The sequence below is a fragment of the Dromaius novaehollandiae genome, chromosome W, assembly GCF_036370855.1.
Source record: "Dromaius novaehollandiae isolate bDroNov1 chromosome W, bDroNov1.hap1, whole genome shotgun sequence".
Lineage (NCBI taxonomy): Eukaryota > Metazoa > Chordata > Aves > Casuariiformes > Dromaiidae > Dromaius > Dromaius novaehollandiae.
The window spans coordinates 29473589-29499765 of record NC_088130.1 but is presented as its reverse complement, the minus strand read 5'-3'; the positions used below and the strand labels follow the sequence as shown (position 1 = coordinate 29499765).

Here is a 26177-nt window from a genome sequence, read left to right as displayed (position 1 = left end):
CTGTTGAGATACACAAAGCTTCCAGTACTGCAGAGTATATAGAAACAAGAGAAACATTTGACCTTTGCCTGAAAACCCGGCAAAACTCTAGTCTCATCTCAGGAGTTGTTGCACAGTTAGAATCTCGTGTCATTCATAAGAAATGCAAGGAATCTAAATAAGGAATCACCATATTATTTTTTAATTTATTATATCTAAAACAGAGTTATGATTAATATAAGTCATTGGATTCAAAGATGAACTCTCCATTTATTTCTCGGATGCCTGATGGCATCAACAAGAAATTTTAATAATAAGTTAAATAAAGTTCAGTGAAATATGAGAGAACCTCAAATAGATTTTGAAGAAAAATTGTTTAATACTAGACTCTAAATAATGTATAAGAAGGTTGGTCATTTTTGCAACCCCCTTAGGAAGATTAAAATCAAAATATTTCTTTTGGAGTCTCAGGATCCTTGTGACTGAAGAAGGAACAGAAATGCATACTTGGATTTAATTTAGAAATACAGATCCAAGTCTAAATTCTCAGTTTTCTCCTCTTTCAGTCTCCACAGTGCAGAGAAAAATGGAAAATGTATGCCAGAGCTCCTAAATTTGTGAATTTATTGGCCACCATTTCAGAGCACTTTTGCAGTTGTTCTGCAACTCCCTGTCTGACACGAAGAGACTCGGTTTGGGATTGGGGACTCCGTCTTGCAACATGTTCATGGTGTTCTGTCAACCTGCCTAAGTCTGTGTCCCTGCTGGAATTTTCCCCTAAAAACTCCGTCTGTCTGCCTGAGACATGCATAGAATTTAAAAGCCAGTGGATAGAAGGTTGCAGAATCTCATCAGTCATCTAATTAGCAATGAACAGCATTCATTTAAAAAATATGTTCTGATGATCTGGTTCACTTCTGCTCTCAAACGTCAGAGAATGGTTATAAAAGAAACCCTCAGAAACTGTGACTACTGTTACTCAAGTTAAATATTTTTTTCAGTTTGTTTGAGTTGTTTTGTAATGAGAAAAACACAAATAAGACAAATGGATACAATTGATTGCTATGTAGAATACTATTTTCTTTTTAAAATGCATCCAGAAATGACAGGCAGCACAATCTGACAGCTAACCTCTTGAATCCTGATGATTTACTGAGGACAGAAATGTACATTTAAATGGCTAGGTGTCAAATTTGAAAAGATGGGAAATGTTTTGAGAGGATAGCTATTACAGATGTAGGAAAGATAAACATCAAGGCTCCTTTCCTACCTGGAAAGCAAATGTAGGTCTGCATATAAAAAATTTTCGTAGACCAATAATTACTTAAGAGGTTGATGCCTTGTCATACTCTTACTTTTTATCTTTTATGCTTGCCATGAGGAATTAAATGAGAAGCAAAAATGTGTATTCCACCAAATTTTTTCTATAGCCTTTTCCACACTTCAGTTTAATAATGAAGAGTTGTTAAAAGAAGCTTCTGTCCTAAAAGAAAATGATCTGGAAAGGAGGAGGTCAGTGGAAATACAGTGCTTTCCCCATTGAAGTGGAGAAGACTGAGTTGACTCAAGTTTGTTAATTCAGTGATAGAAGAAAATTAAAGGCACAGGCACAGGCAAAATAATCCTGTGTTTATTTAGTAAGCAAAGACTTAACTGGTAGCAAAGTATAGAAAGCATATAATAGTGGTAGTAAAGTATTTACTAGCTGATTCAGTTACTTGCCTGATGGAATGATATATGCATTGAAAAAAATTTAGAGAATTCTGATTTTTTTTTCTCCTTACCTAGGTTGGGGGAAATGGTTCCTTGCTCAAGTAGCAATTCTCATCTTCTAGCACTTACTACAATAGCTAGAGTTGAGAAAGAAGAGTAGATGGTTTGTCAGAAAAAATCAGGTTCTCCTCTTTTCCCAGGAAGTAGTTGGAATTAATGTGTAACAAGAAAATACATCATGAATTACATTATAATCTTTTAAAATTCCTTTTTTCAATATATTGTGAATTGTAATGTGCGGTTGAGGAAGAGGTGGAGCAATTTTGAAGGTTTCTATGCAATAGGTTGCAATCTCTGTTAGTATCTTGGCAGCCTGTAATTTTATACGTGGATATTTGCTCTTCTAACAACCAATATTATGCTTATTTAGATCTATTGCATGGTGTTTAACAAGCAACAATTTTCCATCCTGCTTTCCAGATTAGTTATTTGTACTTTCTATCAGCCTATTAGTATGTTGGGTTAACTCACAGTGAACAAACAACATCAGGAATCTATTCAAATGGCTTGCTGATAAGGCTTGATTTGTCCAGAATATTTCAGGTATCCAAGAGTGCAATTAGAGTGTTCCCAATTAGCTGTAATCACAGATAGCTTAAAAGATATACTGCCAGTAACCAGTTGCTGCAAACAAATATGGAGGACTAAGGTATGTTTTTATAATTGTGTGCTTAAAGCTAAATCCACATTTACCCATCTGTGATAAACAATCTGTCTTTTTTTAAAGTATGAGTGCTGCGTACTCAGCATATTCCCCTGAGGTCATCCATTAATGAAGCAACTAGAAGATAATAGGTGTGTAGTGCTTTTGGGTAAGGTTACTTTATCTTTATTTCTGGAAACACAAGGCAGGGTAAAACAATACAAACGGAGATAATCTTGCTTTAAACATGGTATCTGTCATCATGCTGCATTGGTAAAACAACTAGAAAGAAAAACTGTTGGTGTTCTGTTGCTTTGCAGTTGTGTATTCAGGTAGCGGTGGCCCAGGAGTGTCCGACTGAAAGTTTTTTCAGATCTAGTGATTTCAAAATCACTTCTCTCCCTTTTCTGGGGGAAGTATTTGTCGCTTCTCTTTTCTGTAATTTCTTTCCCATTCTTTTTTCTTTCTTTTCTTTTTAAAAATTGATTTCACTTTACTGTTAGGTCACTCTGACTGTTCAGCACAGATATTAGCCCGTTAGAACTCAGCTATGATACTCTGTAGCCACTATTTCCTTGTGTAATGAGCTTCTCCAGCCTTTAAATAATTGTGCCCATTTATTAGAATGTTACAAATGTTTATATCCCACAGACTGTGAGAAGGGAACAAGCTGATTCAGACATCTCTTTTCAAATCCGGTGGTAGAAATAGTCGTGTCCTTTACTTGTCACTGAGTTCTGGATAAGTCGTTCTTTAGCAGGGTTCGATGAACTTTGTATGTGCAATGTACATTTTACTGTTGCAAAGGGCAGAATCCATACCAGGCTTACTAATTATTAAGGTTCAGTGAAAGTAATTCCAAAATACCTACCTTATTTGGTGGCTCAGTAATGAATGGACATCTTTTTAATAAACCAGTGGAATTTAATTAGGGTAAAACCACCCTGTTCTTTGTATGTTTACTCTGTAAAAACTGAGAGCTGTCTTAGTTTATCCAGTTGTTGTGTAATTTCAGTGTAATTTTTCAAAATTCATGACACTTTATACTTAGTCTTCTACTATAAAAATGAACTTTTTTTAAGTTACAAGATTTGAATAGTACACAGTTTTATTCCAGTCTCTGCCTCTAGATTCTCGCTGTCTTGTGCAACCAAGTTTTATCCAGAATCACTTGATTCTCTAGACTTCCAGTCATGTTGGGAATGAAGGACTGGTAGTGTAAAATTTATTCTTTCATTACTGTGGCAGGAAAGCTGTAGTTGAGCAAGAATAGCTATAGCACTTGTAAAAGCAGTTACCTTTCTATTTGAATGTTAAGTGATATGCTATAAGTGCCCTTGAAACTAAATACTGAAGTTGACATAAAAAGCTGACATTTACAAAATGCCAATAGGTGGGTAAAGACAATGCAGGAGGACAAAGTTTGCTTACAAAGTCTATTGCTAGTAGTAGAAGATCAAATTAAAATCATTTCTTTCTACATTTGTATTTGAGAGCACAAGAGAATTCCTGTACTTGTGCAAGAGAAGATGGGTTTGAGGGGGAAGAGCAGAGGCAATCTGTGAAAGATGGATTGATAATGCTACTTCTTACACTTCTCTGTAGCCGTTGAGTTTTACAGCTTACAGGATGTGTTTACCTTTATGTCAAGAGCAGGCAGCCTTTTTTAAGAATGATTTTCAGTCTTGTTCAGGCATATCTGGTTTAAAGAAACTTGTCTGCTTTGAATTAGCCACAGTAGCATCTGCCAGACCTCAGACTGGTGGGCTGCGCAACAGAGGCATAGAAATGGTTTGTACAATTGACGCAATCCTGTTTAGACCATGTTTTGGTCAAGATGCCATGAGTTATGCTCACAGCTGGGCCTGGGGTATGATAGTTGAACTTGATGCAGGTGACACAGGGAACAGTTCGTATGGAAATTTGTTTTCCAATTGCTGTATGTGGAAAGGTTGAAAGGGCATTACAATGTAACAAGTCTGTAGCACTGTTTTAACACAATTTTTGCTGCTGCAGAGAGCTTTTAAAAATTGGCATAACAATAGATTGTGCAGTGCCAGTTTTGCATCTTTAGGATATTAATGACTGAGTTAAATTGGAAAAAAGCAAGGAAGCAAAACAGAAAATTGTTTCTTTCTTTCTCCCTTCCTTCCCTTTTTGGCTTAAGCTATTACCCATTCTTCACTTCATTTTGTTCTTTCCTTTACTCTTCTTCTGAACTTGAAAACCAGTGCAGTTGTTTCTATCATACTTTGCAATTTTCTTTCCCTCTCTTGTTCTCCTCCATACTTGGCCATCACATGTTCTGTTTCCTCATCCTCTGAAACCACAAGTCTATCTACATCTTTTCTGTTTGCCCCCATCACCTGCTCCTCTCACCACTGTATCCCTATTCTCCTGTCTTTTCACTGCTGCGTGCTTTCCGCAGGGTCTCACACTCTTTGTCTGTCTCATCTCCAGATACATATACCTCTCTGTTTCCCCATCCAGGATGGCTTCTCTTTTTCCTTCAAAGTGCTGTTCTACTTCGAACGCCGTTTTGCTATGAGGCGATTCCCTGCCGCACATCCTGCTGCACAAGGTAGCTGCTTTCTTAGTCTGGTTTTGTGGCTCACATTGGTCTGCACTGGTCAGGATGGGATTCGGGGGAGGCAGGGGATGGAGAAACGCAGGAGGTTGTTGGTGCTAGCTATTTCAGGAGAGTACCAAATACTGTTCTCTGACGAAGAGGAGGGGAATCATGGTGAAGTTTCTGCTGCTACTGAGAGTCTCTAGAAGAGACTGTTGTGATCTGCTTTCACCAAGACACTGCTATATGGGCTGCTACTTAGACAGCATGGGAGTAATTTCTCCTAACCACAGACAGTTACTATTATAGCTGCCTGTATAAAGCTTCCTTGGTGGTCAGAGGAGAAATAAAGTACTTTCAGAGCGTGTTTCACCTGACACCTGTCAAATGTTTTTAGAATGGGGTGAATCATGCTCTAGAATTGCCTGTTTCTCTCTGTTATCTACAAAGGGAATTTAGAAGATTATCTCAGAAGTAAACGCCAGCATTTGATCAAAAGAGTTTCACTCACTGTTTTTGTACAGACTCCGACAGAAAGAAGAGAATTGTATCTTGAAGCAGACAAGTAGTTTGATGGTTGAGGAAAGGTTTTCAGCACTTGTGTTATCTCCCCATTTGTTGAACAGTTTGTGACGCTAAAGCCAAGGTAGAGCACAGCTGTTTGTGCTAACAAGATATCTGATGAGTCCACTGATAAGGACGAATCACACAAAGTTCTGTGTTTTAACAACAGGTAATGTAAATAATGTGGGGGAAGAACAGCTAGAAGAGTTTTAATACTTCATGTCTTGGCTCACAGTCTTACTCTTCAATAGCACATCTTTCTGACTACCTTAGCTGGGTGAATACAGAAAGGGAACCATGTTAACTCACAGTTTTAGAAGTCTTTGGCTTTAAAATGACTGTACGGGTTTTGTTTTGTTTTGTTTTTTATGCTAGCTTTTTACTTCTACAACATCTGGTAGATATAGTAAGTGATTAAGATGATCATTAGATTGCAAGATGGGGTTTACACTTTGTCATGACCACCTTGACCCTCAACTCTGTATTCATGCACTTCTTAAAATATCCTTTCACCTCTTCAAGTTCCACTTTGGAGTTTTGCTCCCCTTCTAGCTGTGTGTTTATTTTTCTGCCCAGTGTAAATTCCCTTGAACTGACGTTGTTCACTTTCCACTCTTCGCTTCCTCTTTGAAGAGATCTCATTCCCTTGGTGCAACTTCCTGTAGATTAGGTCGGGGAGAAAATTTACCTCAAAAGAGCCCAGCTAACTTTGGGGAAATTCCATTGATGCTCATGAAGGTTTTAACTGATCTGTCAGAATATATTGTGCTGATAGCTGTCATCTTACATGCTTTGGGCCATATTCTTTCCTATTGTATAACGTCTTCAATCCCTTTAACTCCATGAGAAGGTTAAAAGTTGGTTCATTCCATGACTAAAATAGGCTAGAAAAGTAAAGGCTTTAAAAATCAGTAGAACAGCCAATTCAAAAACATTGCTGTGTGCTGAATTTTTTCCGGTACTCAGCAAAACAGTTTATCAGTCTTTACTAGGAAACCACAGGCATTTCCATCATATGCTCAGACCATGTTTTATTAATATGAAGAAAGAACAAAAAGCTTGTCCAGTTTTTCCAAAATATCAGTACACCTAATAAGCTAGTAGCTCTTCCTGCAAAGCTTGCCTTATATTCTTAGACTCTCATGGCTACAATAACATTATTGCTCTTACGGTCACTATAAGGGGTATGACATATTCACTTTATTGTATGAACATTACTTGAAAGAGCTATGCAGCGATTTTTTTTTTTTTTCTTTTTAACTCCTGTGTATAAACTTTTGAAATGGAACCAGAACAGCAATTTGGATTATTGTGCTCTTTAGCACTGCAGTATTATTTGAGTAAATGGAAATGATTTCAAATTACTGCATTGTATTGTTCATTTCTAGTACTGTGGAGTATGCAAATAACTTTGTGTGTTCATTCCTAATAGTCCTTAGGAAATGAAGTGAGATAAATTACAAAAAAAAACCCAAACCAAACCAAAAGCAAAACCTTACAAATGCTGAAATGAAAAAAGAATGACTAAAACTAAAAGCCTGAAAGCCTATTATGAATAATTGTATTGTAAACATTTATATTTACTATGATTTCTGTAACTGAAGTGATTGCGCTGACAGAAAGATCACTGTAACAGTAAACATTCAGTAATACCAAGAAGTTATCTTTGGGGGATTATTAATATAAGGCTTCATTTTTTTATTTTATTGCTATTTTTTGTGTTTTCATATTTTCAACCTTTTAAAAAGGTCCCTCATTCAAGGCACTGTACATCTTTAAGGTGTGTCATATATTGCAGGTTTTCCTATCCCTGTTCACCCATCGGAATTAGATGAGACACATTTCTAGTACTAATCATTCCTGTGTGTCTGGATGTAGTTACAGGAGTAAAAAGCTACCACTTGTCATCACTCATGGCAACTACAGCCCTTCTCATAAAGAAATGAAGTCCTTGAGGTCCAAGCATTGCATAAACATAAGGTTATCTGTCACACTCCTGTGCTTTTCAGCTCCCTAGGGTTTATAACTGTTATACCACACGATCCTTTCATTCTCCTCTTCTCTACACTAGGAACTGATGAAGTTTGCCTGTCAGATGAGCTTGCCCTCCTTTTCAGATGTGATCTGCTAGGCAGTGCTCGTGTCTCAGACTGATGGGTGGGTCTTTCTGATCATGGAGTAATGAAATTACAAAACCAGATGCCTCTTATTAGTAACCTCCTTCTTTCTTTTACTTTAGTACAGACAAGGGGCTTTCATTTATCACAGGCAGTGTTTTTCATTATTGGACAAACTGCACTGTTATGAACCAAGCAGCCAGTAATCTTTGTTTATGCATAATTACTGTTCACTCTTTGCAAATTAAATTCACTCTGATGGACAAGCTACAAAACCCTGACTTTCCACCATTACAGTTGATAGGAGTAGAATTGAAACTTAAGGGAAAAATTTCAGAGCTTAAAGCTCCAGTCAAGGAGAGTAGTGGAGCAAACTTGCAGAAAACAGAGGTTAGCTGTTGATCTGGTTAATGAGACTGTCATTGGACCTTTCTGATAACCTTAGAAAATGTGCCGAAGGCTGATTTACTCCTTTAGGAACAAAATGTGATGTCCTTACAAAGTTGCAGGGGCTTTTCATGGGAGAAGGGGCATATGGGTGGAATTGCAAAATGGGAAGTTTGGTTTGATTTTTTTTTTTTTTAATTACTTATCCAAAAAAAATGTTATGTTGCGTAGAAGGTTGGCAGGAGCTTGTTAGCTTCAGCAGGCAGCTAAACACAGTTACTGAGACATTATTGGAAATTAGAGAATCAGAGGCTGTTAACATCTTTCTTTCCAAACACAATTTACTTAAAAAAAAAAAAAAAAAGAAAAAAAAAAAAAAAGGAATGACAAAGTCATTCTCATAGAAACGATGCCATTTCTCAACAAACAAGTGAGTCCAGAAGTTGCATATAACTGGGAATAATTTTTGCTGTGTATGTTACTGCAGTGAATGTGTACATTCAAGTAGTAGATATATTAAGCCATACCATTACTAATTTAGGATAATTTCTGTAGCTATTGTTACGAGTGAGTCTGTATAAAACGTGCCGTGTGTGTGGTGAAATCATACTCTAAAGTACAAGCTCAGAGCTTATTAAGATGCTGAATAGTATTAACAGTATTTTCAAATGTCAATTACTCTGTTCATTTATTTTCATGATGCTGTCTTTGAACAAGAGCAAATACATCTCTTTTCTTCTTGCCATCCATTGTTTATTAAAACCTGTGGTAGCTTAATAATAAATATTACCTGAATGCCTAATGGGTTTTCTTAAAAGATGTCTTCTGGTTGAAAATGCATTGGCTAGCTCTAGCCAACTCTTAATAAATAATCTTGGGAGCCGCTGTGTGCATGGTGTGCTTTGCCCCCAGACAGACGCCCTGGCCAAGCGCAGCTGGGGTGGTGTGCCCTCAGAGAGCCCGTGCTCGTCAGGGGGCAGCACTGGCGTGGCTCTGCCCTGCCCTGCAGTTGCAGGCTTGCTGTCTAGTCTTGAGGGCAGCCTGGGTTTGACAGTAGATTTCTCCTTTTTCCATTTCCTACGCTGGCAAAAAGCCAAGTGAGAGAAGATGATAGTACGTGACTGATAGTTATGTTTGACCTGCAATAGAAATCATTCAGTTGATTATAAACTGCATTCAAAGCAAGCTCTTGTATGCAGAATACTTATTCTTTTACAAACCTTTGATACTGTAGACTAAGGAAATTACCAGAAGTTGAGGAATTATCCACAAGCTGTTATCAGATGTAAGAAGGGACATTTTTAATCATAAATTCAAGTCTGTTCACTAGGAGACAGTAGGCTGTGGTGATTGCCAGTCTCCAGAAAACCAAGTCAATTCTTAGAAATTGGGAGCAATTGGAAGATACTACCCTATCACTAAACAGAATAATAGAAAACTTACCCTCCCCCCCCCCCCCAAAAAAAATAATCTAGAGCAAGTCAGTATTTGAAAGCATAAATGAAGTATGTACAAAATATGCACTTTGGGTAAGTTGCACATTTTTATATTTCCATAAAAAGTACTGACCTGTTTTCTTTCCCTCTTGTGGTCCACACTAGCATTTTTGTTCCAAGTTGTAGTTGATGGTGCAATGTAACATTCATTTGCTTTCTGCCAAATGCAGGATAAGACACTCTCTGACACCTAGATTTTAAAGTGCTGCTTCTAATCCTTCTGTGTTGGTGAGGTGTTTTAACTTCCACCCTACAGTGAAGAAAGAATTTGGTTCATTGCGGGTTTGGAATTAGCCCTTGTGTTTTCTGCTCTTGACTATACGTCAGTGAAGTGAAAGGATTCATTTGAACTCATGAGCAGTGAACAACATGGTGGAACCTCATGAAACTCAGTGAATTAATAATAGATTTCCAAGCGGAGGAAATATGGTCTGGGACCAGTTTAAGGAAGGAATAATCTCTGACTTGATAGAAAGAATACTGTTCACCCTTCTCTCATGTGGCTGACAGAAGAGATATTTGAAAACATACTTCAGTTTTCCTGCTGATAACTTATGTGCTAATAAATGCACTAAGAGTATCCTAATTCCATCTGCCCATTTTCTTTCTTCCTTTTGAGAAAAGGAGAAGAATTTGTAATAAGTAACAAGAATGTTGTTTGGAATTGCTACAAGCTGAAGTGTTGCTGAGTGCAACTTTGTGATACTTGCCCTGCACACTTACCCCTTGAGAGCAATCCAGTGACCAAAACTAAGAGCTGTTTCATGACCCAAATTGATCAGGCAGAGAAATGTGGGTCTTCTGAGTCAGGGTGACCTTTTCAGAATTTCTTTCCCTCCTTCTCTCCATAGAGTTTCACCATATGGCCAGGCTATCTGAGTATTTCTGCAGCAACATTTGATTTCTCTGCCTATAACCAGGGCCACCCTGCTGAAAGATTAGCAGATGGGCTGTGTCAAAAGCTAGTGATTTTCCCTGGCGATGCAATGCATATATTTTTAGTGATATTTAAATATCTTGGTTTTACCTGTCAGAAAGGCAGGTATGCCATTTCTTAAAAAGTTGGTGTAACTGTACTTCCCCTAAGGATACAAATGAAAGAATAACATGGCACTTGCAGGTCAGTCTCTCAGATAATCATGTCTCTGACAGAGACTAGCTATAACTGGCACAAAAATTTGTATTTTAACAAGAAGGAGAGTTTTTGCCTTTGGGCAATTCTTCAGCTAATTTACTTAATTCTGATAACTTGTGTTCTATTATTATATCTCAGCACTGCAAAACAATCTGCACAGTAGGCTCAGGTCTTACTGGGGCTATTTGTGAGGTCTATGATGAGGAGTTTTTTGCCCTTTGAAAAAAGCTAAGAGGTATTTGAACTATATGACTGATTTCTTTTCCATTTCTCCCTCCCTTTTCTTTCTTTCTTTCTTTCTTTTTTTTTTTTTTAATGCATCAAGAGTTCCATGTTAGGAGAATGATGCTGTTAAAGAAAGACAGCTTTTGGTTTTTGCTTTTGGCTTTTACTTTTGGAGAAATGAAGGAGCAAATTTAATACTGTAATTAGCCATCTCCACAGATTTTACACTACAACAATGCACAGTAAGGTCTTAATCCTACTCTGATTGTTGTTGATGGCAAATTTGCCCTGTAGGCAAATTGTGCATTTATGCTGCTCCAGAAAGGCTTCTCAAGGATATGGGATTTCAGAAAGTGCTTTAATTGGCTAAATGCAGCAATAGGGTAAAATACAGAGATACTGGAGTAAATGTAGGGTAGCAATATGTTGTTTGGGTACCAGGCTTTTTTCCTAAAGGAATGGACACAATGGGTTTGAAGGATCCTATCCAGAAATAAAAATATACAGAAATGAAGTAATTAATTTGAAATACATGATCTGAAGCTCGTAAGGGGCTTGTGGTAGCATGTTACTCCCTTTAGGCAAGAACAAAAATGTATAACGGCCAGCAGTGTTTTTTGATAACATTTGTTTGGGGGTGAATTTATTGCTTATAAATATGAAAGATTAATAAACACAGCTAGGTGTTGCATAGCTTTTCTACGCTCTGGTGTATCAGTTCTGGCTCTTTAACATGAGGCTATTTGACTGAGTTTTGTCCTTTAACTAACTGACATATTCTTCCAGATTGTGCAGTTGTCGTCTGCATGTGTAACTGCATGACATCACCATGTCCCACTTTTGACCTAAACTATATTTCAGACCTACATCAGATGTTCGTTGTTGAAAGGCTGTTGTATAGCTCAGCTGCTTTTCAGTTTTTATATCCTTTCCCAACTTTCTCCTGTCTTTGAATAGAGATATACAGTCTTTCTAACCTTTTAGAGCAGCAGTAGAATATATTTAATGTTGTCTGTCAACTCTGAGTACTTAAACTTTTTTTTACTGGAAAAATGGTGTGTGAGAGCTGCTCATATTCAAACTTCTGTTTTCTTGAAACTATTAGAGAAGCATCTTTGCAATGTCCTTCTGATGGTTCTCTGTTGCTTTTGTTTGCATGGTATTTTTTTCCCTAGGAAAACAGAAAAATCTGGGGTTATTGTTGGTGTTACTGGCTTCAGTGTGGTATAGTGTTACTCAGTCTAGCTCTGAATCAGCCCTTCTTCTACTATGGATTTACCAGGGGAATGAAGTTGGCTAAAGTGGATTTAAAGGCTCGTTAGTGCCAGCTTATATGTTCTGTGTGTTCCAGTATCTTGTGATACAGTCATGGCCACATGGCTACGTAGTCCTGCTGCGTCCTTCAAGTCGTATTGTGGGTATGTCCATTGCTTCCTCTTGCAAGGGTTAAACATCTTCTACTATGGGAATTAGTTTGTAGATACATCCCAGCTTCCATCAACCTGAACTGCATCTTTGATACAGGGAAACCACGTCTCTGACTGGGGAAAGAGTAGACATTTTTTTAGGTGTAACCTAAGGCAGTAACATTTTTCCACGAGGCATTTATTGTTTAAGTTTTTTCTACCTAATTTTTTAATTGACCCTAAACAGGAGTAGAGTAGTAGCTGAGATTAAATGATGCACAATCATTCCCAAAATATGGAGGTCTGTAGGGGAGAAAAATATAAACCGTGAGTAGTAAGATATAGAATTGCTGATGTGCAAAGCTCTAGCAGGAAAATGGAAAAAGCAAGGGACTGCAGGGAGACAGGGACAAAGAGCAGAGTAGAGCCTTGAATATCCTTGAGAATGTATTATGCGTTGTGTACAACACTTTGTGGATCCTTGAAAATGTAATATAAATTACTCATACCAAAGGGCAAGGCTGTGTTTAGCCCTGATCATTAATATTTTGTCAGCCATAACCACTTCCCTTTATTATCAAGACAAGACACATTCCTCCACAAAATTCTGTAACCTGTGTGCTTGCAACAGTTTTTCAAGTTTGTCTGCATATTCAGTGTTTAAAAAGCATTAGTGTTGCTTCATTAAAAACACTAGTTTCCTGACTGAATTCCCAAATTTGCCATTTCCAACAGATTTATTCTAGAGGAAATTGAGGAAAGAAGGAAAAAAAATCTGTGAATGAAAAACCAGATAAACTTCTCTGTCAGCATTAATAGTGAACCTCAAAAAAATTAAGCTTTATTTTTCTTGAAGATGTAAAAAATCATTTAAACTTATACTATACTATGTCCTCCTTTTGAAGCCAAAGCTTAGAAGGTTTGAACTTACTGAAGGTCTTTAGGTAACTGACATATGCTAAAACTTAACGATTTTTTGCAAGATAAAAGCATTGTTAACTAGATACTTATGAAAAATTATGCATATGAAAATACTATAAATACATAAGGAAGCAATCTGGATGGGTGACCTGTTGATCACAATAAAAACTAAGCATACTTTCTTAAATCTTCGAAAAGGAATTGTTATTCAGTTTTGGTCCAGTCTTAGTGAATCAGGCTCACAAAATCTCAGCCTAGAAGCAGCAGTTAGACACTTGTGAACTACACTGAGTTTGCTGAGTAGAGGACTTCAGTAGCTGGCAACACTGAAATCTTAGAGCTCACTAAGGGTATTTGCTTTTCAGGCATCAAGAAAATTGATTGTAGGAGGCAGTGGCAGTAGTATGTGATTCCTTTTCATAGGCTGGTTCTCATTCCTGAGCCCATCTCCAAGATTATAGTATTTCCTTCTGTAGTGTAAGATGATTAAAAATCTTTCCCTCCTCTTTGGTTTCTTTTGCCTGACATGCCTAACCAGCAAGATTTGTTTGCTATAAAGAAGAGTGTGTGATAAGAGGCCAGTGTTGTATACCATTGATAGAGCAGTGCTTTTGTCGACGGTTGCTCTGTGTGTTGAAAGACTTCCTTGAGATGTGGAGGTACGATTAGCCTTTGCACACGTTTTCTGTCCACATTCAGGTGTACAAGTGCCCCCATGAAGCCTGGAAGCAGGGTTGGAATTAACTGGGCCTGTTTATTGTAACATGTTCCTTCTCCTTGGTCTTGCTTGCTTCTTGTGCACAGAGAGATGCTAATTTCTTAGAGATGCAATACCATAAAATTACAGAAACACAAATTTACTCCCTGACAGGGCATGTATGCTTTTTGTTGTTTTAACAGGCCTTACCATGAGTTCCAAAATTGAACAATAATTCTGCTTTGAGGATACAGTAGTAGAACATTTATTTCTTCCTATTATTGTAAGATGCTCAAATAATATCACGTGTCTGGACAAAGTGAGGAAAATGCTCTATATAAGAAAGACGTGCTTGATCTTCTCTGAGATACAAAGTGTTGTGCAACATTGCTGAACAGCCCTGTCGAAATACCTGCTTATCTGGCAACAACCTTATGAAGGATGTAGAGGTCTCTGGCAAAGACTTCCTCCGTCATCATGTGCATCATTGTGCATCACGGCCCTCTTCAGAGGTCTCATAGCAACGGGGCATCAAGCCGTGGCAGATGGGCATGCCGAAGCCCAGGCCTCAGAGCGCACTTTCCAGGCAGTGCTGGCACCAGCTGTTGAGATGCACCAAGAGCTAATGGTACGGTCGTGGCCTGGAAGTGTATGAACCAGTATGTGGGCATAACTGGCTATGCTTTTTCATTCCAAGTCTCCCTCTGAAAATATCATGCAAACTTTTCTTAAACATTAGGAAAAAAAAATTGTATCTGTAAATTCTATACAGGGTATGTTGCAAACACTGCTTAAATGTGATTTTATTTTACATTTTAATAAAGACTGAAAATGCCCGTCTTCAAATGTTAAAGTAACATTAGAGTTGCTCTAATTTAGAGTTACTAAACATTAGAGTATGCTGTACTTGAAGTTTCAGCACTTTGGGGAGAATATGGAAGAATTCCTTTAGTTTTAAATCTGTAATGCACCACTGTGGTGAGTTCTTTCTATATAGCAGTAGAGACCTGCCTATATTAAATTAGTTATCCTGGATTACAGCACAACTCTGACAGCTCTAAAAGCCCCCAAACCTTTAAAAATGGATATTGCAATCATTGGAAACTACAGTCTCTCCCTAACACAGCCTATTAAACAATGGCTTGATCACAGTGGCTGGTTTAGGGAACTTAAAGAAAAGACTACATAAAGATGTTCATGGACTGGACTGTTCATGGGGAAGATCTGGAATCTTCCCCTAGAAAACAGTAATTTTATTCTTGTACTTACAGAAAGCTCCCTCATCTTAAGCATTGAGTAGCAATGATACATTCTTGAAATTGTAATTTGTTGTACGTGCACTTGCTTGCGTATACATCATCAGTTCCCAGGATTGTCTGTAATCACGATCACTAAGGATGGATTCTGTAATGTTCTGAACGTGCTTTTGAAGTTCCTATAAGTGTATGTGTCTGCATTGGGAGCTATTAAACAATATGAAGATTTAAAAAAGGAAATTTCACAAAAAGCAGGAAAAAAACAACACAGAACAGAGGACACAGCACTAGCTCTGGGAATAAGAAAAGCTGAAGGTGCAAAATTGATAATGTTTACTATGGAATAGATTTGCAAAATACATTAGGAGGAAGAGGAAAAAAAGAAAGTTAAGTCCTTTACGTAATAGGGAAGGCAAGCAAATAAAACATTAGGCAGAGAAAGCTGAGGCCTTCATGAAAAGTTAATAGTAGCCAAGTAGTTAACACAATTTTAACAAGGCACAAATAGAGCAGATTTAAGAATATTTAGGTTACTCAGAGGTGCTCACGTTGGTGAGAAGTTGGTGATGTTCACCCCGAATGCTGAAGACACTTTCCGGAGCAGTATCTGACTCCTTAGCTGGTATCTCTGAGAACAGACAACAGGCAGGAGAGCTCCCAAAAGACTAGTAGAAAAGCAAATACATGGGAATGAAAAAAGGATGGAGTTGACGACCAATGAATCCATGGACTGTAATCCAGTAAGGCTAACATCTATACCTAGAAAAGTATTAAAACAAATTATTAAATGATCAGTTTATAAGACCTTAGAGAGCAGTAAAGGAGAAGCAGACAATATTGATATGACTTGAGTCTTTTTTGTGATTAAATCAGTGCTTTTGGCTTGTTTAGGTTTGCAGAGGGTCAGCGGCCTAAGGGGTAACATGGAAGCAGTGAATAGTGTGTCTTGACTTCCGATAAGATTTCTGCCCATCGTGTGTGACAATCTTGTAATTACGGTTGAGAGGAAAGGGTGAAGCCGAGCAGAAGCTGCAACCACACAGTGGTGCCTCTGGCCTGTTGCCGGCTTTACCCCCTGGGAGGGTGGAAGGTGGCGACAGGGTTGGCGGCATGAATCACCCCACTGGCAGGGGCAGCTCAGGAGCGCACAGGACTATTCCTGCGCATGCACAGATGAAATCCAGTATGTAGGGAAGCACTAGATCTACTCAGCAACGTGGCCTTCCCCAGCCCCTGGGTGCAACGTCTGCCCAGCTGACGAGGTTGGGCATTAACGGCAGACCTGGCCTGGCACCTGCCGCATGCCTGCAGAAGCTGGCATTCGCTCGTCAAGCTAACCATAACTGCAAACCTTATCGCTGTGATTGAAATGAGGCCCCCGCTGGCACAAGTTGCCGTGGAGTGTAGTGTCTTAATGAAACCTTCAGCTTTCTAGAAAAGCTGCTTTTTTGTTTCATCTACACAGTATCAGTATGTTCAGTGCTGCTCAATGCTATTTTTCTAGTGATTGTATTACTGCAACAAAACTACGTTCAGGTGTAGTCTGCAGGTTATCACTGTGATTATGGTTTAAGTTGTTTTTTTGACTGTTACAGAAATATTAGAAATGACTGATTAGAAGTGATTCTATTATGGGAAATCAGTGATTTCAGTTTATCATTTTACTTCAAGAATATGGTATCTCTAAAGAAGAAAATAGTATTAGCAAAATGTAATATTTTGCTCCTAATTCTTTCACATTACCCAGTTCTCACTCTTATCCCTTAGTTTAAAAAGGGCTGTCCCACCTGATTCAATGAAGAAAATATACTGAGAAGACCCAAAGAAATTTAAAATCTGTCATACCTTAAAACTTTGTCTGTCTTGTCGTAAGAGAATCATGGGTTGGCACCATACGTAAACTTTTTGGAAAAATTACTTCTTTCAGAGCAGCTGTAGCATGCAAATTGTTGATACAGCACAAGCTACAGAAAGTGGCGTAACTTCACAAAATGAGGGCTGCTTGTGCTCTTCAGGATAAGCATGGGCACAAGAGCTTGCAGTATCCCAGAAATGATTTAGCCTAAATTAGCTGGTAAAGAACTTTGTTCAAAGCTTGGTTTAGATGTGCAGAGATGACTAGCAATTTCCCGTCTGGTTTTAAAAGCGTAGTTTTTTCTACACAGAGCAAGCTGCTAATAATCAAATTTCTGTAACAACTCTTCTGGTTCCCTTCGCTACTCCAGGAAAATTTGCTAGCCTTCAAGAGCTATTGGGTTGTATGAAGCTGTTTATACTGTCATTTTGTTGTCATTTAGTGCAGATATTGGTCTGTATTCTGCACCTGGAGAGTATCATGAGTCAATGAGGTTGACACCCATTCAAAATGCACACTGTTTAAAACGCTTCCTGGAGCGGTGTCCAGACTAATAAAGAGTGTCTTCAAGGGAGAAAAACAGGCAGGCTAGTCTAAAATGGTCCAGGAAGAAAGGTCTTGCAAAGCATTTCGGAAGCTTTTTAAAAGTTTTTACTGCGTAGTGCTATTTCTTCTTGCACACGCTACTTCATGAAGATTAAGTAAATGATGAGAATGGAATGTTTATTCTTCATTAATACCTCTTAAGAGGAGGGAAAAAATGAAGGAAAGGGCTGCTCCTGAGATAATGGATTGAAGAGTGCTTAAAACAAGGCATGTGTGATTCCGTAGGAGCTGTGCTCACTGAAATGTTCCAAGTGATCAGGCTTTGTGCGCTGCTTAGAGAGGGGTGGTAGCTGCACGGTGTGTCACACAGGTAGCAAGTACCTGCAGAGAATCGGTAGCCGTGAGAATATGCATATGACTGTTTATCCAAGGATTTGGTGCATCTCACACACATAGTTTAAGCATCTGGTTTCAAAAATTTGCTCTGATGTTTTCAAAGTTCAATACGCAGGATGAAACCTGCGTTCTGTCGGAAGCAGTGGGAGTTCAGTGGGTCGGCTTTTACCTCCTTTTTCTGGTTCTGCCTTTTTCATTGAACTGCTTAAACATGAGTAGATAAGTCTGTCCCTGAAAAGGGAAGAACAGTCTCAAGGGAAAACTCTGTTCTAAATAAAATATTCAAAATCAATTCCTAGGTCTATTGAACTGCAAGAGCTTCATGTGGAAAAATAAATTTGACACTGTTGCAAGTTGGTTTTCAGGCACCTTTTTTTTTTTTTTTCCAGGCAACTTTCAGTTGTAAATTTTTTTCGGACTTGATAGAAAGAAATTGGTTTTGGTATTGTGAAGCTTCCCTGCTGTTCTAGAAGTATAGCTGTTCTCATGTGAAGTCTAACCCAAATATTTGAAAGGGGCCAAAAGAAAAAGGAGAAAGAATGAACCCCTTTAGTATTTTCTATATGTTTTTCTTCTTCAGTGCCGTATTGTTTAAGTGCACTAATCTTCACCTCTCATCTGCATTTCAGCAGTCTTACTAAAAGCACTGCTCAGGAAGCACCCTTGTAAAAGTGAGTTACACCGAGGAGAGCAGTGTAACCCATAAAGAAGTGGTAACCTCTGATATTCACTGCAGTTCAAATTTTGTTTCCATGCTTTCAAATGAAGGTATGAGATAATGATAATGACACTTCTAATTAGTCGGGGTCAGGTTATATTCTTCCATTCTCTAATATGTTAAACTTCCTGATGCTGAAGTTGTGCATTTTGACATAACAGACTTAAAGGCAGGGAAGCCAGATTAGTCAAAACTCTTTAAGATATGTAGTTCTCTTGATCTGTTTTCAGTCCTGAACATTTACCCACTGCGAAAACAGAGACTTTAGAAGTAGTATCTGAGGGGGGGGAAATAGTGTAGTGTTAACATGGATGTTACCGAACATGGGTAGCTTAACCCCTAGCTAAAAGTCCACCATTTTTAAAGGCAGTAACCCCAGATTTGGCAAAGCATTTAGGATCCTCATGCGATACAGGTCTTTGTTTCTTTAAATTTCCTGCACCACTTAACCTAAAGGAGGAGTCCCACTGGAGGCTACGGAGAAATAAGCCACCACAGCCCCAGCAAGTTGCCCCAAGGCCAGGGCTGCGGGCCGCCCCCCTGCTTCCCCTGCCCTGCAGCTGTGGAGTAGCAGCCACTCAGGTCCGTTAATGGTGGCTTGGGCTGCTGCATTTTGGTTAGCGTTTCCCCAGCCGACCTAACCCACATCTAAGGCATTACAGTTCCATAAATTGTTATCTGTAGAAGATATAGGTTTAAGAATATTGGCAAATGCTAGTTTGATTACGAGGCATTTAAAAGCAGCATAGGCCTTTTACAGGGAATGTTAGGAAGATGCAACTTCTTAAAATGTAAGAAAAATGATATGTTTCTTTTAAGAAGCTTCTTTGACTTCCTTTTTATCCAGGTGCTTTTGTAAGGGTCCTTTACTTTTGTCCATACAATGCAGTGAAAAGTCTGAATATCTAAAATACCTTATTGATCTATTGCATTGCCTTTGCAGGCCAGGCTAAATAGGAGTAGATTGCTAAAATGTCCTGTCACATCAGATGCTAGAAAATCAACGCAGATAGTAGAAATCATAGAATGAAATTCTGAAAGGGTATTGATTTTCTTTCTTGTCAAAATCAAACCTGATAAAATTCTGAAATGCAATGGAATCACCTTTCTTTTCATGAACTATGTATGTTTTTTCATCAACCTTGCCTTCTTGAAATAATAATTTTATACTTTCTAGAACCTTGCCTTCTTCAAATAATAATTTTTTACTAATAATTTCATATAGGATTTCAGGCTGTTTTTTCCTTGTTTGTTTTGCAAAATTTTCTATTTTATTTATTACTTGCGATATAATGAGGGGGAAGAGAGGGCTGCAGTTGCACAGAATTGCATGCAAGTCATATACATGGAGAGTGATGTTTAGAAGAAGCTTTCAGAGTTTTTGAAAGCTTTTGTAAAGAATCAACATTAAATCATAAGAGGAGGAGGAATAACATACATCTACGTAGTCTGTACATACTTTAGAACCCTCTTCGTGCTTGTATTTCAGAAAGCAGATTTGAATAATACTCTAAAAATTGCTTACGAGTTCACTGTAGAAAAGAAACTTTGTTCTGATATGCTCTCTGTGTTCTCATGTGAAAGTTGTGAGAATTTCTGAATTTACACGTATGTGCTTTTTTAAATGAAAGAATAATAATACCATGGAATGTGTAATTTCTTTTTAATGTAATTTTCACTTGTGTGGATGCCAGTAGTTTTGTCAGTGACTTTTCTTGTTCTGCCCGAAGCTTTTAACTGTCTTCAAATGGGGCATTTAATTTTGAAGTCTAAGAACAGTAATTTCATTGCTTTAAATCAATTTTGACCTCCTGGTGTGAACATAAGAGAGTGAAGTAATGTATTTTATTATGGTACTTCTATAAACTGTAGAAACACTCAGTATTCTTTATGGAAACCAATATTGGACTTGATCTGTTATTGTACCTCTGACAGCAGAGATTTCTGTGGCTCTGTGCTATGCACAGTTTTCTTGGGACCGTTCATTTTTTCACCTAATTTGATTGGACAAACTAGATTGTGTAATAATTCTGTGACTACATGAAGCACAAACTATTTAAAAAAAATCAATTCAGAACTTAAGCAATTTAATCCAAATGAAATTTGGATGAGATTACATGGAGGAGTGTATTTGTACTGAGTTGATTTGAAATGCATTATAAAACCTGGGATGAGCGAGCGGAATGAGTGAGTATGGAGATGCTGACCTACTTTGTGAAAGGACAAGTTTTTCTACTTTTAGTGAAAATGCTGTCAGTAACTGTTTCAAATATTTTATTACAGAAACTGCAGCTCCAAGAATTCACTTTTCTTGCCTACCTGTGACCAAACAGATGTGTGACTGTGTTTCATTTTTGTTCCCCTTGTTGTTGAGGCAGCTTCTCATGGGGGTGAGGGAGAAGATGCTTTTTCCAACCCAGCTCAAATTGTGTCCTTTCTTGCCTTGGCTCTTCTCTCTCTGTCCATCTCCACAGTGGCTCCCTGCCTGATTCCACAGATTCCATTTTATCCTTTATTGCCTTTATTTGCAAATTCACAATATCACTTCCACCTCCTTAACATCCCTCATGGACGTCTCTGCCTTCATTCCATCTGTGCTGACACCCTTATTTTTGACTTTGTGTACTTGAAATGTGAGCCTCCCTTTTCTCTCGCCTTTGCTGTCTTGACTCCTTAGCACAAGCAGAACCTACCACATTTTCTTCCTCTGTGCGGGGAAATTCAGCTCCATCACCTGTTGGTCTCACAGGTCTGCCTGACCTAGTCAGTCCTGCTTTACTAAACTCAGATACTCGGGTAATGCGTCTTTTCTGCACTGATCAACTGCAATATCTAAGGACTTTAAAATGCAAGTGTCATTCTCTTTAAATGCCATTTTTTTCTGATTTCTTGTTAATTTTAGGATCCATTTACATTATTCTCTTTATTTTTAACAATATGTATACACTTTTTCCACTGCTTTTTACCCTTGTCTTTCTCTGTGCTTCATCTATAGAAGCTACGAATCTTTCATAGCTCACAGCCACGGAGGCAGTCTCTTCGGCTTACCACACGTTCCTTGTTTCGGAGATCCCTGGTTCAGTCCTTGGTGTCAGTGCAGATGTCTGTTTAGTTCTTTTACTTTAGTTCAGGTCCTTTGTGAGCATTAATTAAAATATTATCTGTAATCTGCTTGTTATTTGATATGTTTATATCAAGTATAGTGTACAAGTAACCACTTTTGCTGTTCAGCTTGTTTTAAATATTTAAAATACTTCAATTTCTAAATTAGTGCCATAAAATAATTGAGAATTCAGTAATACCAAGCATTGTAAGCAGAAAAATCATTCAAAATACTCAGTGAAGTGTATATTAAAGGGCAAAAAGTTTTACACGTACATTTTTAATGTTTCAAAGTCTTTCAAATTTACATGGAAAGCAACATGTGCAAAGATCAGTGATTGGATTTTAGTCTGATTTAATGTATTAAGCAGTTTTAATACTTTAAATACTTTAATACTTTAAATTGTTCACACAATCTTTGGACTAATAGCTGAGCAAGTTTATCATGTCAGTGAAGTTTTCTACTGCAGTAAAATTGTAGCGCTGCGGTAGCACTAAACAGTGTGTGTAGCAGCGGTGATATATTTCATATATAGGACATCATGAGGCTTTTCATGAGTTGTTACTGCTCTTAGTTCCATCAGCCCACCATATGGAAGCAAGTATTTTATTGCCCATTATGACCAAGTAGCATCAGTTAAGATGTATACAGCATCTTAAACTTTTTTGTAAATTCAAAAATGGGCAGAAACCCATGATGTAGTAAAGCATATAGTAAAGCATTGTTTGACTTTATTGTTGTTATTTTTTAACATATTCACAGTTACATGCGGGCTTTTAAAAATAAATCTTAACAGAATCATTAAGCTGTTTTCCAGACAGAGATACATATGTCAGTAAAAGGGAATGATGATGTTTTCAGCAAAGCAGAAATTCTAATTTTTACTGTTCTCTTAGTTACTGAACTATCTTCATTTCCAACAACATGCCTTTTTTTATATTGTTCCAGCCAACTTTAAATAATTTATGCTTTGAATTCAGGCTGTCTGTTTTATGCAGAAGAAAGAGATTTGCAAGCACAGAATAAAAGTGGCTTCTCTTTTAAACCTGTGTAAGTAAATAAATATAAATACAGAGACACATAGACACAGACATAAATAATGCAATACAATATTTTATTTATTTATTTTCCACCAGCTACAAAGAGGTAAGAGCTGGCAGGAGTAATCTGAAACACATCAGTGCTATCCAGTGGATAGTCCTGTGGTTGGTAAACTCATCTGGAGCATGGGAGACTTCATTTCTGCTTCCTAGTCTGAATGGGGAATGGGTTTGGTTGTCAGTCACACACTGCAGGCTACTTCTGCAAGTGATTATTAGCTGCTCGGGCTCGGAGTGCTCTCAGTTTCTTCTGTTGAAATTGTTCCACATTGTAGGAATAAATATTGCCTGGTGTTGGTATCTCGTGATTATTAAGCTAAGTGCCTTAACTGTTGAGTGTAGGTGATTTCTTTGTGTAACACCATAAATATTATTCACGCGAGGTGGAGCACCAGCTGCAGAGCATGAGACCCCGGGAGGCTCCCAGTCTCGGCCTGCCTGGAAATTCCAGGCTTGCTGCAAGTGGCATGTGTGTTGCCACAGGAATTTTTGATTTCTACGTAGTTCCGTTGTCTGACCAAAAGAGTCAAGGAAATGTTTAGCTGATACAGATCCCAAACCAGCTTCTGAGAGTCCCATTGTTTACAGTCAAGGTTTGATGCTGAAAAACTCAAGATGAGGGCAGAGGTTATATCAACTAGCAGTTCTCTGAGCTTTCCAGTTACACACGCTTCTTGCCCCCAAAGCTTTCCACTGCTTTTTGTTGACTGAGGCTTTAATCACTCAGATTATACTGGTGACCCTCCAAGTCATACAGACCCGGGAAAGCTGTATGTGCTGGTTCAGCAGAAGGCTCGCCAAGCTCCTGCAGACAGCCCCAAGATGAGCAAAGCAAAATGAACTTCTGTGCACAAGGCAGCTCTGTTTGCATAGACATATCAAAAGGAAGGGATCCCCAAAGGCTGCTTGAAAAAAAAAAGAGAGAGAGAGAGAGATACCCCTTATCACCAAAGAGCAAAGGAGTCAGGTCTGCACTTGCAAGAGTTGTCTGCTGAGCTTTGCACCAGCACTGGTGCAAGCAGTTGCCACCCTGTTTCTGACTTCTGGTCCTGTTTTCTAATGTGGAAGAGGAAGAAAAGGTCATGCTGGCTGTTAGCTTGGTGATCTCTTTCCTTGCTGACAGGAACAGATTTGTCAGGACATTCCTTCTTAAATTCCTTTCTCTTGGTGCTGTCATATGCCTCTTTCTAGGACTATGCCACCACTTTTCCAGCTTTGGGTGCAGCCAAATTAACTGGTAAAGCTGGTGCCATGCTAGCCAGCCCTGCTTGATGAGCTGTTCATCTCATCATTAAGCCAGTTCTGTGAAATCATCGAAAATGTTGTAGTGATTGGGTTTCTGTTCATGTGGAAAACTTTTCAGAGCCAAGTTTCAAACTAGTTAAGCAAACACTGAAAATAGAATTACTGAGAGACAGTGATAGCCCTCCATCAACTGTAGCGCATCTGATTGTGCCCTCAATCAAATAAAGCTGTAAAATACTGTTTACATAATCATTTCTAGAAAGTTTGCTGCCTACTTAACAAGAGCATATGTAGATTAATTAGTTTAATTGTTTATATTACACTCTGAATATGTGAAGCAGGATAGAGAAATGATTTGTAGTTTATACAGGGACTTCCCTGTTGCAGTGCTGTAGTGAAATATTGGAGGTGTAAGCCTTATCACAGCAGGTCCTTTTCTTTTAACATTTTCAGTTGTACTTAAAAGATGTTGAGGGTTTTTTCATGTGGTATGTTTTTCTTTTCTTGCTAAACTGAACCATGTGAGAGTTGGCCAAGGAGGAGAAATCTAATTAAATTCATGTAATGATTCTGGGAGTCATTGAGGCTTGCGGTACTCCCACACACTTATCAATACACTATTCTAAGAGACAAATCATTTTAGCATTTGAGCTGAAGAGTACTGTATGTGCATTTGATGCACACAAGCCCTCAGGTGACTGAGCCGTGTAAACCTTGCTGTAGGTGACCTTTCCTGATGAAGAGGTCTTTCTGTAAGGCACATTCTCAGTCAAGTACCAGTTCCTGTGCTCACCCAGGTGCTCAGAAGAGTAAGGGTGTATGTACGTCAAGCACCATCTGGCACCTGCACCGGGTCTGCCTGTGCTGAGGAGAGGCAAGTGCAGAACGTGCATGCAGGCAGCGTGTGAGCCAGTTTTATGCAGCACTGCACCCCACATAATAAGCCTTGTGGCATGGTTTAATGTATATAGGCAAACACGGCTAAATCATTTCTTTGTTTAAAAACAAAGAACGTGCGTGTCGTGCCATAGCCTGTGAGTGTCTCTTATAGCGACTTGGGTTTCTTCTGGTTCAGAGGTGTCTGCAGTGCATTCAACTGTGTGGTGCATATGGCATTCTTTCACTGCAGCGCTACCATCTCTGTTATTCACAAAGTTGTATGTGATAACGGCAGTCCCTTGTAGTGAAAAGATCTGCAGCTACTCAGAACTATCGGGTCCTAAAGTGAGTAATGGAAATCTCGTGAGGACAGATTTGCTTGCTCTATTCTGCATGCTTACTGCTGTCGGTCAGTTCAGAAGTGTCTGAAACCCTGTGCTCACCTGCAGCATTCTAGTGCATCTGTTTTATGGTGGCTGGGGCTAGGATGCTCAAAGACATCTAACAGTAAATGTGCTGGAAGATAAAGTTACCTGAATTATTTGCAACCTTTACAGTTTTGCCACAGTTTTTTTCATCCATTTGGGCAATTCCTATAGTACAGGTCCCTTCCTTGCAAGTACCAAACAGAGCACAGCAAGTAACCCAAGCAGCAGTAACTGACCTGATCTGGGCATCTGAAGGTCATTTAGTCCAACCTCCCACTTGGAGAAGTGTCTTCCAACCAGCAGTTCTGTAATTTTATGTTATGAATGCTCAACCCTGGCGCATTCAAACAAGTGCACCTTGAAGGCAGCTGGGAAATGTGAGCCCAGTCCAGTGAACAAGCTATGAACGAGCACCATCAGTTCCCACCGAATTAAGGAGGAGTTCTGCCTGCTCAGACTGGTCCTAAATTTGCCTAGTTGGGCAACTGTACTCTGTACTCCTCCCCATTACTGCCACCAACATTGTTTAAAAAAAACTCAGCTAATTGTTGCAAATAGATTGCCTTAGCAGAGACAATGTTGGTTGGTACAGATTTGGGGCCAGATTACTTTCCTCACTGTCTTAAAGAGACTGCCAGAATGATTCAGGAGCCGAAAAAGATACGACCAGAAAAGTATCTTGAGCTCTTGCAGTTTCTGTTGACTGAATAACCACTGAAGTTCACTGGTCTAATAGAGA

The 26177-nt window shown here is 38.6% G+C and overlaps 1 protein-coding gene across 3 annotated transcripts in view; it reads left to right on the top strand.

Moving 5' to 3' along the window:
• Nucleotides 1–26177, top strand: part of LOC112995231 (calcium/calmodulin-dependent protein kinase type IV) — a 173770-nt gene that overhangs the window by 48073 nt on the left and 99520 nt on the right. The window lies entirely within an intron of this gene.